The 15,500-nt window shown below is 35.3% G+C and overlaps 2 long non-coding RNA genes across 2 annotated transcripts in view; one reads left to right on the top strand and one right to left on the bottom strand.

Moving 5' to 3' along the window:
- The window catches only part of LOC123330817, a 123,071-nt gene that overhangs the window by 36,064 nt on the left and 71,507 nt on the right, over positions 1-15,500 (top strand). The gene's annotated exons all lie outside the window — the stretch shown is intronic.
- The window catches only part of LOC123330818, a 74,209-nt gene that overhangs the window by 4,797 nt on the left and 53,912 nt on the right, over positions 1-15,500 (bottom strand). Inside the window, exons 2-3 of the long non-coding RNA XR_006547008.2 lie at positions 9,294-9,389; positions 8,416-8,478 (exon numbers count right to left, since the gene is read on the bottom strand). This is a non-coding gene — a long non-coding RNA (uncharacterized LOC123330818). The remainder of the gene's footprint in view (positions 1-8,415; positions 8,479-9,293; positions 9,390-15,500) is intronic.

The following is a 15,500-nucleotide window of genomic DNA, read 5'->3' as shown; positions in this document are numbered from 1 at the left end:
GTAAGTTCACAATCTCTGATCTGAAACTCTTGGAAATACGTGTATAGAAATCTAGTTATTTCAGAATTGAGAAAGGTAACATTCACAGAATTTGTATCACGTAACATCCCTAACAGAGTCTACAAGACCATTTATTAAACATTTTATTAAGCTCATTAAAGTCTCTTCAGGAGAAATATTCATTCTTGTTTTAAATATATTTTTTATTGAAGTATAGTTGATTTACAATGTCATGTTAATTTCAGGTGTACAGCAAAGTGATTCAGATATATATATATATATATATATATATACATATATTCTTTTTCAATTATTTTCCTTTATAGTTTATTACAAGATATTCAGTATAGTTCCCTGTGTTATACAGTAGGTCCTTGTTGGTTATCTATTTTGTATATACGTGGAGAAGGCAATGGCAACCCACTCCAGTACTCTTGCCTGGAAAATCCCATGGACGGAGGAGCCTGGTAGGCTGCGGTCCATGGGGTCGCTAAGAGTCAGATGCGACTGAGCGACTTCACTTTCACTTTTCACTTTCATGCATTGGAGAAGGAAATGGCAACCCACTCCAGTGTTCTTGCCTGGAGAATCCCAGGGACGGGGGAGCCTGGTGGCCTGCCATCTATGGGGTCACACAGAGTCGGACATGACTGAAGTGACCTAGCAGCAGCAGCAGCAGTGTACATATGTTAATCACAGACTCCTAATTTATCCTTCCCCCACCCTTTTCACCTTTGGTAACCACAAGTTTATTTCCTATGTCTGTGAGTCTGTTTATGTTTTGTAAATAAGTTAATTTGTATCTTTTTTTCCTCAGATTCTACATATAAGCAATATCATAATATTTGTCTTTCTCTCTCTGGCTTACTTCATTTAGTATGATAATTTCTAGGTCCCACATGTTGCTGCAAATGACAATATTTCATTCTTTTTTATGGCTTAGTAATATTCCATTATATATATATGTACCACATCTTTATCCATTCCTCTGTCAATGGTCACTTAGGTTGCTACCATGTGCTGGCTGTTGTAAATAGTCCTGCAGTGTACAATGGGGTGCATGTATCTTTTTGAATTGCGGTTTTCTCAGGATATATGCCTTGAAGTGAGATTGCCGAATCATGTGGCAGTTTTGCTTTTAGTTTTTTGAGAAAACTTCATACTGCTCTCCATTGTGGCTGTACCAATTTACATTCCCACCAACAGTGTAGGAGGATGCTTTCTTCTCCATGTCCTCTCTAGACTTGATGATGGACATTCTGACCAGAGTGCGGTAATACCTCATTGTAGTTTTGATTTGCATTTTTCCGGTAATGTTGAACATTTTTTTCCCGTGTCTGTTTGCCATCTGTGTGTCCATTTTGTTCCTCTGCCCATTTTTTGATTGGGTTGTTTGAGAAATATTCATTCTTAAATTGGATAAATTGAGATGCTAAGTAGCTCAAATCAGTTCAGGTCAGATTCTACATGTAAGGGAATCTAGGGCAATGCCTTCTGGATTTCTGGAATTTGGAATAAATTCATATTAAATCCATAAAGTTTTTTGGGAGGATAGGTAAGTGATGTGAAAACCTAAACCTAAAAACATGGTAATCTAAAGGGGAAAATGGTTGTTTTATTGATTCCTTTATACCTTGGGTCAGTGGGGATTGATGACTGGACACATTATAACCCAGGAAAGTCACACTGGTTAAAAACTCTGATGAAGAAAAACTATACAATTTTCATGCCAAATTACTAGAAGACTGTTGATACCATTTCCTGAAAAAGTGAAGGCAAAAGAGGTAATGGAAGCTGCGGAAGTTATGGTGTCTTTTAGCGGTTTTTGTCAACACAGTGCCAAATAACGACTACTTTAGGCTGTGCAGTCCTTTGTAGTACAAAAACTGCCATGGATAATATTTAAGGGAATGAGCATGTCAGTGTTCCAATAAAGCTTTATTTATGGACTCTGAAATTCAAACTTCATATAGTTTTCACATGCCATAAGATAATAAACATATTTTGATTTTTTTTCATCTTTTTAAAATACAGAACTCATTCTTAATACAAAGGCCACTTGAAAACAGGTAGGGTGTCAACTTTAGTTGATCAGCCATAGCTTGCAGACTCTTTTACTATCATGGCAATCTAATAGTTTCATATAATGATAAGAAATGCCTGCATCCTTATGTAGAGTCAGAATCACAGAGGCAGGAATATTAAGAGAACATGACTCTGAGGAGGGATAGAAGACATGATGATAGAAACAGCGTCAAGGGGAAGAATTCTTTGCAAATATATATTGTTCTCCCTAAAAAACAGCCACTCAGAACATCACAATGAGATGTCCATGTCTGTGCTTTTCTTGCTTTCTGGAAGTCTCAATCTCTTCTCAGAGAAACACTATCTCATGTACATGCGGGATCTGCCAGCCCACTCTCTGTGATTTATCTACCAAATATTGTAGTTGACTTCATATTTCCCTCTCTTTTTTATTGCCCAACACTTTGTAGCATGTGGGATCTTAATTCCCTAATCAGGGATCAAATCCCAGCCCCCTGCAGTGGGAGCATGGAGTCCTAAGGGGAAGTTCCCTTATATTTCCTCCTCTTCGGCAACCTCTTAGCTATAAAAATCAACTAGATATATCCTTCTAAAGATATGAATCTTAGTTCTCAAAAGATGGAAAATACAATTCTCTTTTCCAGTGGACCTAAACATTTAGCATTATATTTAGAAGATTTTTAAAGACAGAGATTGGTACAGAATTTTGTTTTAATATGAATTTAAATATTTCTACTAAGCCCTCACCTCCCATATACTCTTATTTCCCCTCTTATTTGGCCTTAAGAAAAATTAAGGAAGAAAAAATGAGTTTGAGAAAACAGATCTGAAATGGTGTCTTTAGCACATGGCAGAGAGTAAAATTAAAGAGACCAAGATTACCAGATCCTTCTCTTTCTTTGGCCCCCACCCTCACCCCATAATTCTGTCTCATAATAAAGTCTAGAACATTAAGATAAAGATGGAGTGCTTTGACCTTTAGGTTTGATGGGCCAGTGAATTCAGGTTTTTCAAAATAATGGCTAAGTTACTGACTCTAGAGATTTTTAAAAATTATTAAATGATTTTTTTAGAAATACTGTAAAATTATTTAAATTTCTGTGTGTACTATGTGATATTTCTGGTTCTCTTTCACACTTAAAGCTCTCATTGAGAATAAAATAGTTTTCTGCATCAAACTGTAACATGATTTGACATTTATATATCCTGTATGAGAGACTGAAACACTACCTGCTTTAAATTATGATTTCTAGATAGAGTTTCTGGATATAGTAAAGCCTCAGATTCCAAAAAGTAAAGATTTTGAAATTGCCTTGCCAAGGGTAAGATTCATATGTCTATTTTTACTTAACACCAAATAAAGGTACCATTTCTAATCCAAGAGCTTCATCCTGCTGTCTTCCATCATACTGACATTTTTCATAGGCATTCCATGTTTTACTTAATATATTTTTCTAGCTTTTCTTAATGTGGTATCTGATGAGATTTCTTGCTATTGATTTAAAAATTTTAAGTTACACTTAAATTGTGGCTCTTCTGCACATTGTCAGAGATACATTTACTATTTTCAAAGCTTTTTGTACTTGTTGGCTTTGATAAATAAAACTTCAAAGAGGATAATTCAGAGAAATTTTTGAAATTTTAGAATGAGGTAGAACTCTGAATGCAAGATTAAACAGAACTTTCCTACCAGCAAGAGATTTCCATTGCCACCAGTATGTAGCTGGACAATGAATAGTTTTGGTCAAAAAGTTTAATATTCCCATAGCTATAAAATGAGGAAGGATAGTATGATTTTCTTAAGTACTGTTTATTTAATTACTTTGAGGTATTTTGTATATTAAAATTCAGCCACAAATTAAAGTAATTCATCCCATTGTGTATTTAACCATATAAGGTCAAGTTATTTCTTTCATAATTACTTTGCATTTAGGTTCCTGCTTTCTAAGATCACTTACTTGATTCTAAAACAGGAACATTATTGTAAGTACATGTTTACTATGAAAACAAGATTTTAAAATATTTGATTTCACAAGTTTGTGAGAAGACAAATAGGCTTTCTCATTTTGTTTTGGTTTTTGTCTGTTTCATTTAAATTTTCCCAAATTATGCCAAAAATATTTTCTGATAAGTATCATTTCTGATTTTTCAGGAATATCTGTAGACAATCTTAACTTTGCCATACACTCTTTTTTTTCATCAAACATAAGCAAGAGGAATTCCCACTTGATGGGTAACATACACTTTCCCCAGTAAAAAATTCAACTAGAGGATGCTGCTGAAGCCAATAGCTTTGAAAGTTTAGGAGAAAATGATTAGAAACTGATATGAGCAAAACTAACAATATCAGGATAATAAATTAGGATAAAATATCCAGATTTATCCATGCTTATTCTGCAGAACATAATCTCCTAGCATTTGCAAAAGCACCCAAGTTCTGTTCTTGGATTAAGTGACATGTCTGCATTTTACCACTTGTTTAGAATGATCTCTTGGTTATATCAGCTTCCCTGTGTGACTAGGTTAAAAAACAACTCATTCTCGATCACAGCCCTATCAATCCTACATATCCCATAATCCTAAAAGAAAACATAAAGATAAAGGTTACAAAAGTGCTCTTCTGCTACACCATGAAATCTGTCCTACTTGCAAATAAAAGAGCTCCTGTAGAAACCCTTTCTTGCCATCAAGAATCCAAATTAGCAACAGCTTGCAATGATAATCAGTTCATTTCAGTGTACTGAAAATGGGCTCATTATTATTAATTTTTGCCAACTCCCAAGCAATTCATGAACCATTTTTAGATTTTCAAAAAGCAGTTCATGAATCAGACAAAAAAAAATTTAAAAGGAACCCATCCCACAATGAGATGATGACTCAGAGTCCTTTGCTGTAGCTGTGTCAACTGCCGAGCATCTGAAATCTGATGAGGATGGGGTTGATGGAGAAAAGGCCATGATGAGCATGAAACAATGTGTTGAATTTACATGTTAAAACTTCTTGTTGGTTTTGGCAATTTTTGCTGAGGATTATTGAGAAATCTATAACATCTGGATGTGGGGGAGAAGCTCCTCTAAAACGATGAAGTTTATATTGGTCGACAGGACTATAAATGGAAAAGAAAGTAGTTTCTTAACACAGCTGTTTCCAATTTTGTTAACATTTTAGGCCAAATTCATTTGGAAAAAAAAAAAGAAATAACATAAAACTCTAATGTTCAAGATATGCGAAACAAGTCTGACTTAATGTACACATGCTGAAGGCATTCTTGACTCAGACTGGTACATCCAGAGGATAGACAGGTAGCCACTGGTCTAAGCCTAGTCCCTAACCTATCTTTGAAACAGACACTAACATAAAGTGAAAATGTTAATTGCTCTGTTGTGTCCGACTCTTCGAGACCCCTTGGACTGTAGCCCTCCAGGCTCCTCTATTCATTAAATTCTCCAGGCAAGCATACTGGAGTGGGTTGCCATTCCCTTCTCCAGAGGATCTTCCCAACCCAGGGATCGCACCTGGGTCTCCTGCACTGCAGGTATTCATTATCATCTGAGCCACCAGGGAAGACCTAACATAAGCCACTTTGCTAAGAAATTTGGATTTCAAAGTCAGATCATCCCTTTAGGTTAATTTGGTTTTAAGTGAAATGAAACCATCAGACTCCTGGCACTGTTTTCTGTTTTGGTATATATCATATCTCTCATGACCTAGAAATTATTTAAGGGGTAGATCATTGATTAACTCTCAAAAGAACTAAATACCCTCCATTCTTCCCACTGATGGGGTAATGTCTTATTCATCACTTACTCTTTCTGTCCTTTATTTTTTCCCTCTGTAAAATGAGAATAATGCAAGAAGACAAAGAAAACATATGCAAATATATTTTCTAGTGCTCTTGAAAGGAACATTCAGTAATCAAATACATTAATAATATGCATATATGTGCACATGTACACATACACACAGATATATTTATTTAAATCAATGTCACATTGGCTTCCAATTCCTCATTTTTCTATTATTAGTTTTCTGATATCTCTTTTCTTATATTTTAGCAGGAAAATTATGGCAAACATTTAAAAATTCTTTGTTTCAATTTGTCTTTGCCTCTTTATTCCCCTTCTTTTCCTTTCCTTTCATTTTTCCTCTATTGCAGGCTTCCACATCTTTTTGGATTTTTGCACGAAGAACAAAAGCGAAATAAGTTCAAAAAGAAACATGCTTCCCTATCACTTTCATTTTATGAATCTCTGAAGTCATTATGTAGCTGATTAAAATGGGAGCAGTATCTTTGTAAAATGTTCTATTAGCTTGTTGATGCTTTTTGGCTGAAGATGACTCTTAAATATTGATGACAATTACAATTTACTTCCTATGCTTTTATTTTCAGAATTCAAGATTTGGTAAAGGCATGAACATACCAGTATCAGATAGATTTGTTAATTCTCCTTGACATAAGTAAAGTCTGTAACAGCAAGATGTTTTAAAGATCATCAACAATATGATCAATACAGATTGCCAAAATCAATTCTGGAGTCTGACTCTGCCTGCTGTGAGCAGTTGTCACAATGTTCTTTGAGAAAATTGGCAAGAAATGATAAGGATTCTGTCAACAGACACCCATCAATAGAAAATAATCTCCCTGCAGACATATTGCACTCCTTTTGCCTTTTCCTTGCAAACAGGTCATGAATAAGGAAAGCCTGGCTGAACTTCATAATTTAATCAAGTTACTATAAGAAACCTTAAATAAGATCTTGTTTATAAGCAGATTAAAAACATTAAATGGGAAAATACACTTCTCAACTTACAGAACTTCAGAACTTAAAAGCAATATGTACTATAAATGTTTCTATAAGTAATTTTTTAATTCAGTGAGAGCCTTTCCATAGGTACAAATACTTTAGGTAGCTTGTTGATTGACTTTGGTAGGAATCACTTTTTTTCTTCCTTTGTAGGTTTACCATATCTAGAAAAGCAGGATATTTGGTTGACTATCGCATTTATGGTTTTAGAGGTTTTCAAATAGTTTGGAACCCATGGATCCTATGAGCTTTCAAATGTCTTCAGATGTCTAAAACTGAATAAAAATATTTGTGTGTGTTCACATTTATATTTTTTATGAAGACAGGAATCCTAACAATTGCCTGATTTACCAAAGTGCCTATAAAAAAATGTTAAAGGCTGAAAGGAAGGAGAAAAGGAATGGAAAATAGTTCAAGTTATTTTTTAAAAATTGGATAGCTTAGCCCTACTAAGTTAATCTATTAAGGCAGTAATCTATTAAAAAATAAATGCTTATTGAATGCCTATTATGTGCCACCAGTGGACTATAACAATAGAAAGCCCTTAAAGTGCTTGTATTCACATGACAGGAAAAAGACAATAGAATATGTCATTTTATGTGATACAAAACCTAAAATTTAAAGCCTCCAGTAACTTCATCTATTTTGCAACTATGGTAATAGAAAATATTATAAAATTGTTATACGAATAACAAACAAATTTGCTTTTTTTTTTTTTTTTTTAAAGCAAAGGTTTTCTGGTGTCCTTTGGCAACTCCTTAGCAATTCAAGGGCTTCCCTGATGGCTCAGATGGTAATGAATCTGCCTACAGTGCAGGAGAACAAGGTTCAATCCCTGGGTCATGAAGGTACCCTGGAGAAGGGAATGGCTACCCACTCCAGCAGCCTTGCCTGGAGCATTCCAAGGGCAGAGGAGCCTGGTGGAATACAGTGCATGGGGTCCCAAAGAGTTGGACACAACTGAGTGATTAACGCTTAGCAATAGATTCAGTGCCTCTTTTTGAAGAGTTGTGCCTTCCCCTGGGTAAAACTGGCATTTAATTCTCTGTTATGAGGAGCTGTCCTGTTTATCTGTTTAGCAGCAATCCTGGTCTCTACCCACTAGATGCCAGTAGTTTCCTCCTCCCCAATTGTTATCATTCAGAATATCTCTAAATATCACCAAATGTCCCCTGGAGGCAAAAATCACTCCTCTTGAGAACCACGACTGTCAACAGTCCAGGCCAGTGGCAAGGAGAGTAGTGATGAGTGCAGTATTTTCATGGGCATGGAAGACTTCTCTTGTCTTGGAAAGAACTTAGTCCTAAGGGAATCAAATTTATAATTCATCAGTCTACAAATATCTATTAAGAATAACAGCTTGTTCTTCAAGGCATTTTTTCTCTCTCCTTCCTCCTTGCTTTCCCATTTTCCTTTACTTTTTATTATTTATCTTTTGTCTGTTTTTCTTCCATACCTAAGCTAATGGAGGGCCAGTGTTATAGGCATTCTCTTTCTTGAACCAAATTGGTTTCTAATAATACAATTAGCTGTTTAAAATGTAATTAATATTGGAGATACTTACCCAAAGGAAGTCTTTGGAGACTCTTTTGACTCTTTGTCACTATCTTTCTTGTAACAGAAACACCTCCAGAAAGAAAGAAAAAAAATATGTATTAAAATGAGTAGAGGAAACTAAAGTCCGTTTAACGAGAAAGTATAGAGGCAAAGTAAAAGAAGAAGGTAGACAAACGGCAGAAAATGACAAAAATCATTTGTAAAATAGGAAGAAAAATTCAGGAAGAAAGGAAATGGATATAGTTTTTCTAAAAGATGGAATAAATGGAAGCCTATGATGATACAGGGAAAGAACAGAAAACAAATGAGTTTTTATAGTAGGGATGGTTCTTAGAGGCTCAGTCATATTGGACTCTTAGGGAGCCCATGGACTGTGGCCCACCTGGCTCTTCTGTCTGTGGAATTTTTCCAGGCAAGAGTACTGGAGTGGGTTGCCATTTCCTACTAGGCTACACAAATTTGCCTCTCGTTTCCCTATTGATTGCATTTATGAGGTGTTTAGAGACTGACCCTAGAAGGACCCTCAGAACACATGTAAGACCGACATAAGGAGGACTGGGACTCTCCTTCCTCAGGAAAAGCCTATCCAGCTCCTCCAATTAAATGACAGTCCTCTTTGTCTAGTCTGATATATTCTAATTTATCAAACATTTGAATGCTTTGTCAGCTCTGTTACCATCCAGAAAAATTGATTCCCCCTCATTTTAAATTTCCATTATCATAAGGTTAAACTCAGTTTTTGAGCAGCCACATAGATTTTTTTCCTTTGTTCTTATTGGAAAACAATAATTCAGGTCTTTCCCTTGTATTTTATATTTTGTATACCATTTATATCTTGACCAAACAAAATTAAGCTTAGATTCCAAATTCAGGTTTTACAATTACCTTTGTTGGACTGAATCCATTACTCAAGGTTAGTCAGTTATTTTGTCCAGACTCTGTCATTCAAGGCATTTGCAATTCATCATGAATTCATGTAACCTGAAAATTTGAATAAAATGGCAGACATTATAGTCTTTTTTTTTTTTTTTTTCCCAAAAGCACCTCTGCTTTCTGGCTCTCATAGTGTGCCTTCCAATATGGTATTATGAGTATTAAGAGTATTCATTTCCCAGCCTTCTTTGTGATAGGTGGTTGATATGTAATTTAATCTTGGCCAGTGGAGTTTGACCATTGGATGACTCCTAAGGGCTTTGTGGAAAGGTTTTCTTCCATAAAAATTCGCTAGTCATGAACATGAAACATGAAACTGCTATAGTTTTCTTACAACCAGGAGGGAAGATGACAATGATAGAGTGAAGTTGGCAAAGTGGATAAATGAAACGTCTCTGGTTCTTTGATGGTATCATTAAGACACAAATTAACTGTAAAACAGTCTCCCCCTAGATATTTTGTTATATAAGATTACACACAACTTAACATTTAATTCAATGTGGATTATATGTTTGCTTGTAGCTCAAAGAATTCCATTTGATACAGTAAATATGTCTTCTATATCCACTGATGCTTCATGATGCTTTCTCTTTAATATACTAACTTGGACTTAGGGATACAAACATTTAGAAGAGCTCTTTGGAAGAATTTATTTTCATCATGAGTTTCAGATCACTTTATCCAGTTCCCTCTCCTTTTTCAATTTATTCCATCATTTTGGATCTGTGACTCATCCTGGAATTCAGTAAAAGGGAGAGAAATAATATTTAAAATCAAGGTGTATGAATAGTGTATGAAGATAGCATATGGAGAAAAGAGAAAAAAGCAAAAAGTCTAGAGTGAGAGCTCTGGAAATTCCTATTTTGGTTGGAAGTAGAAAATGTTAAACAGGGAAGTAGAACAAGAAGGGAGCAGCCAAAAGAAGGGGGGACAGAAAAGTGATGCCATATGTTGACAGGAAGTAGGCAATTGTCAGAAAGATTTAATGGATTCTTGAACTGGTCTTTCAATGTCCATTTTGCCCTCATCCTATTTGGAAAAGCTATGGATTTAAAATCTGTTTTTCCTAAATTTCCTGGTAGCTAGGCTTCCTCATGAGATTTGAATGCTGTCAGTTAGATGCTCTCATATAACATTTAAAAGATGAAAGAGAGGCAGAGGTCATCTTTCCATGACTAATGAGCGGTGGACAGACCCCAAGTTCCAGTACCCAGTTGCCAGCCTTGCTGGGTGAGGTCTCTGCAGCAGAGGCAGTGGTAGAAGAAGCCTTAGCAGCTGCAGAGTCCTAACATCTGCATCAAAGCAACAATGGAATGACTTTCAAACCTATGATAACAGAGGCAATCTCCTGAACTCTACTCCACCTGGACTTCTAACAATTTTGAAGGCCTTTAATTCTCTATTAGAAATCCTGGGGCTTCCCTGGAGATCCAGTGGTTAAGACCTTGCCTTAACTTCCAATGCCAGGGGTGCCAGTTCGATCCCTGATCAGGGAGCTACGATCCCACATGACTCAAGGCCAAAAAACCAAAACATAAAACACAAGCAATATTGTAACAAATTCAATAAATGACTTTAAAAATGGTCCATATGAAAAAAAAAGAAGAAATCCTTTTCAGCTTGAAATATCTAAGGTGATAGGGAAGTAAAGGCAATATGGTTAAATTACACTGAGATATTAAGATCATGACTGTTATGGGAATTTGAATGGCAATTAAAGTATTAAAGTATCTAGAGAGCAATTTCATCAGACTAATGGTAGTACAGACCCAGATACCAGGAATTGAAGGATATAATTCAGAAACGTATTGATTACAAGTTAGAGAAAACAAACTCAAACTTGCATAAAAACTAAGTGTGCTGCATTTGGGGCACAGTCTAACCAAATGACTTACGTGGGTTCATTAACCTCTCCCTCCCATCATCTTGAACTCTCACCTCTGCTTATCTCTGCTGATTTCTCTCTCTCTCTGAAAACTGGTGAGTGGCTTCTGACAACCCTAAGCTCACAATATCCTAGCATCCATAAATCAATTCCCCAGAAATTCAGACTGGTTGGTTCACATGCCCACTCTGGGATTAATCTGTTTCCAGAAGAGGTTTGTGTGTTATTTTTGAAATGGCAACCCACTCCAATATTCTTGCCTGGAAAGTTCCACAGACAGAGGAGCCTGGTAGGCTGCAGTCCATGGGGTTGCAAAGAGTTGGACACAACTGAAATGACTTAGCATGCATGCATGCAATATACAATCAAAATAAAAATTTAAAACATACAAAAGTATATAAAACCTTAAGGTTCCAGCCTGCCTGACTAAAACCTAAATTTCAGTAAATGGTCTTTTTTAAAAAAAAAAAGAATAATCATAAATAAATCTTTCAGGTTCTCTCATCTCTATTTCAATGTTTCTAGACCATATAATATATAATGCATTATCAATGATCATTATATGTATAAAATAAGTGTATAACTTTTTTCTTTTTTATTTAAGATGAAAAAGTTCTCTGCATTATTTTCAAAATTAGCTCTCTCCACTCCCCCAACTATTTGTAGACTTGAAACAAATATATTTCTGTCCTTCCCGTTGAAAGTGATGTTCCTTCTTCTAAGATGATTCTTTTTTCCAGTCTAAACACACACTGGATTTCAAATATCTTATACATCCTACATTGGTCTAATCTCACTCAAGACATTAGTGTCTCCCCCATGCCCCAATTCCCTTGTACAGTATATACTGGTTGACATGCCCTCCCGGAGATCCTCTCACCCAGGAATCAAATCCGAATATCATGTCTCTCCTGCAGTGGCCGGTGAGTTCTTTACCACTAGTGCCATCTGGAAAGCCCAGTGGTATAGTATATGTATTAAAAACAATAAGAAAGCTGATTAGAATGTAGAATGCTTCTGAGTAATAAGAAATACTGGGTGGTCGTTTCAGTGATATTACAGCACAGTGTTATACAAGTTACATGATGGCTTGAAGGGATTTAACCCTTCAGTGTTATCTTCATGAGTTAGGAGGCGTCTGAAGAGTAGGAGCCATTGCAGATGTGCAGTAGCAGTGGTGGACCAAAAAATCCAGATTTCAATTGGGAAAGGAGGCTAAAGGAGCATGTGAGACAAGCCAAGTACAGAAAAGTTGCTTTAAATCAGGGATGTAAATTGGTAGCTAACTAATATAAATCAGGAGTATAACTGTGTGGCCTATGTGGTGTAGATGCCTTCTAATACTTGTATCCTGGGCTCACTTGCTCAACTGATCACTGTTGCTACCACTTTATTTTTTGTCTCAGTTTTGCTGCCTATCTGATCTCTGAATGCACCATGGAGTTCTCATGCTATTTTCCTATTTAATTATCTTGTTTGTGCTCACAAAAATTTTGTGCTGACAGTAGGTTTTCCCATTTTCTGTTGAGCATTTTAGGACAGAAGGCAGGGCCCAATAAGCAAAATACTTGTCCAAGGTTCTTCGATGTTGTCTCCAATATCTGGCCTTCCATGGAGAACCCATGCAATGTGGAAGGTGAAGGAACATAAGGTTCGAGCTGTAAACTGAGCTCTGACACCTCCTTTCTCTATTTCTGATAATTCTCTACAGAGTCTAAATTCTGATCCTAAAGAACTCTGGACTTAAATTCAGAATATCTGGACCCTTCAATTCTGATCCTGGGAATCTAGACTAAAAATCACAAAACATAAAACAAGCCTTATGAGTAGAGGCAAACAAGGCAACGTTATTTATAATGAAACAGAATTAGAAAAAAATTAAAATTTCCAATCATAAGGGAATGGATAAGCAAACAATAATAGCCTACTATGGAGCCATTAGAAATATTTATGGAGACATAAAAAACTGAATAATATGTTAACTGAATAAAGCAAAATATATTCTATATATACAGTATGATGTATAATAAACAGTATGTAAATAAATGCATTTATTTGAAATGAAATTAAAATGTTGACAACACTTCTACTTAGATTACAGCAGGTATCATTTTTCCTTTTAATTTCTCTATTTCAAGATTGTTAAAAATAATTAAATACAAGTAATGGCCACTGAAAAAAAATAATTCTCAGAATTTAGGAGAAGACCAACTGCCTGAAAAAAATACCTATGGCCTAATATAAGATGTAAATGAGCTGCTAAGGGAGAGAGACCAAAACTGCAGAAAAGAATTGTGTTCAAATCTGTTAAAACAGAGTTAAGAGTTTCTGAGAATGATGATAGGGTCAATTTGGAGGAGGGATAAAAATGAGTATGTTTTTCAGAGGAAACGTATATTGTTTATGCTAATATATTTCTACTTTATTCAGATGTAATATTTTATTACCAGATATTGAATACCTTATTCTTTGCACAAATAAAGAGGAAGTTACTGCAAAAGGGGTCAAAGGATTTTCTTTTTCTTTCTCTCATTCACTTAGTTTTGGTGTTGTTATTGACCTGTCTTCCAGAGAGGTACAAATGGCAAGGAAGGTATTATGATTTTATGAATTAATATTAAATAAATTAATATTTATAAAGTTCTTAGAAAATAGTCAGCCGCAGAATAAGCACTATTTAGAACAGTGTTACATAAATACTCTGCCATTTCCTTCTCCAATGCGTGAAAATGAAAAGTGAAAGTGAAGTCGCTCAGTCATGTCCCACCCTTAGCGACCCCATGGACAGCAGCCTACCAGGCTCCTTTGTCCTTGGGATTTTCCAGGCAAGAGTACTGAAGTGGGGTACCATTGCCTTCTCCGTGACTTAGCAGCTACTTTTGAGTAGCCTGACATATCGCATAAAAAGTCTCTTGGAAAAACAGGTCCTTAATTTCCAAGTACCAGAATATAACTTGGAAATGTACCTTTTTTTCCCCTCTAATGCTTGAGATGAGAACAATCAAAAAAACCTTAAAAGGTATGAAACAAATAACTCTTTATTTTGTTTCACAGACTCAAAAGAATAAAAATGGGTATATTCCAATTTGAATTTTAAAAAGGAATGAATAGGCACACTATCTTTAAAGCCACTGTAAATTACCAGCTTAATAAATTGCAAAGAATGTGCATAGCTATTTATTCTTCTTTTCAGTAAAAAAAAAATATAGTTACCATGACAACTACCAAATCTCATAGTGTGTGTGCTACTTCTATGATATGATCACTTTTTATAATAAAGACATGAGTTATATATCATCTGGGCTCTGATATTAAATGTTTTGAAATGCTTTAAAACACACACATTGCTGATATACATATTCACTATTTTACTCCCGTAGCTCTCTGACATTAAGTACACTTTAAATTTTAACATTTTTGTGCTTCAGATATTTTCTGAATATATAACCATGTCTATCAAATCTCTGAAAATTGTACAATTAGAGTCAACACCCCAGATTTCTAAATGACTTGTAATTGGCTTTCCATGAGCACTGTAGAACTGGATTAAAGGAAGTTATTCCTAAAGAATTTATGTCACTCTTTAAAAAATTTAATCTTTCATAACAAAATGTACTCTTTATATTTTCTTTAAATAACAATTTGTATTAGAAATTGACCAAGATACTGTTTTCCAAGTTTCTATGCTCCTGTATACTTAATTACATGGTCCAATTATGAGAAACCTAAAATTGAATATAGAAGTGCAACATTTGTTCACAGTGATTATTAGACAAAATGATATGAACCCCTAAAATGAGCTTGTGCCTTAGAACATGAACCCATGTTCTCACGCATAAGGAGGAAAGAGGAGAAAATCAAGAGTGAAGGCTCTGGAGATTTCTGTTTATTTGGGAATAGAAAATATTAAACAGTAACATAGACTAAGAAGGGATCAGCTGAGAGGAAGGGGAGCAGAAGTTGGTGCCATAAATTGACAAGAAGTAGGCAACTGTCTGAAAGATTTAATAAATTCGTGAATTGGATCTTTAACATCTATTTTGTTTACATCTATTCTGAATGAGACTTGGTAATGTCACCTAGATGTTCTCGTACAGTATCTAAAAGGTGGACGAGAGGCAGAGGTCATCTTCTCCTGAAGAAGAGTAAGCTGAAACTTAGTTGGAACAATAGCTCATATTTTCTCATGTCTTCTTGGCTTCCTGTAGAAAGACTCAAGGGCAGGTTATTCTCTCTGAAAATCTCATTAGGTAAATAAGAGTGTTTGGAACCTC

Source organism: Bubalus bubalis, chromosome 20 (assembly GCF_019923935.1).
Source record: "Bubalus bubalis isolate 160015118507 breed Murrah chromosome 20, NDDB_SH_1, whole genome shotgun sequence".
Lineage (NCBI taxonomy): Eukaryota > Metazoa > Chordata > Mammalia > Artiodactyla > Bovidae > Bubalus > Bubalus bubalis.
Note: the sequence above shows the minus strand (reverse complement) of the source record. Positions and strands in the feature narration are given on the sequence as shown.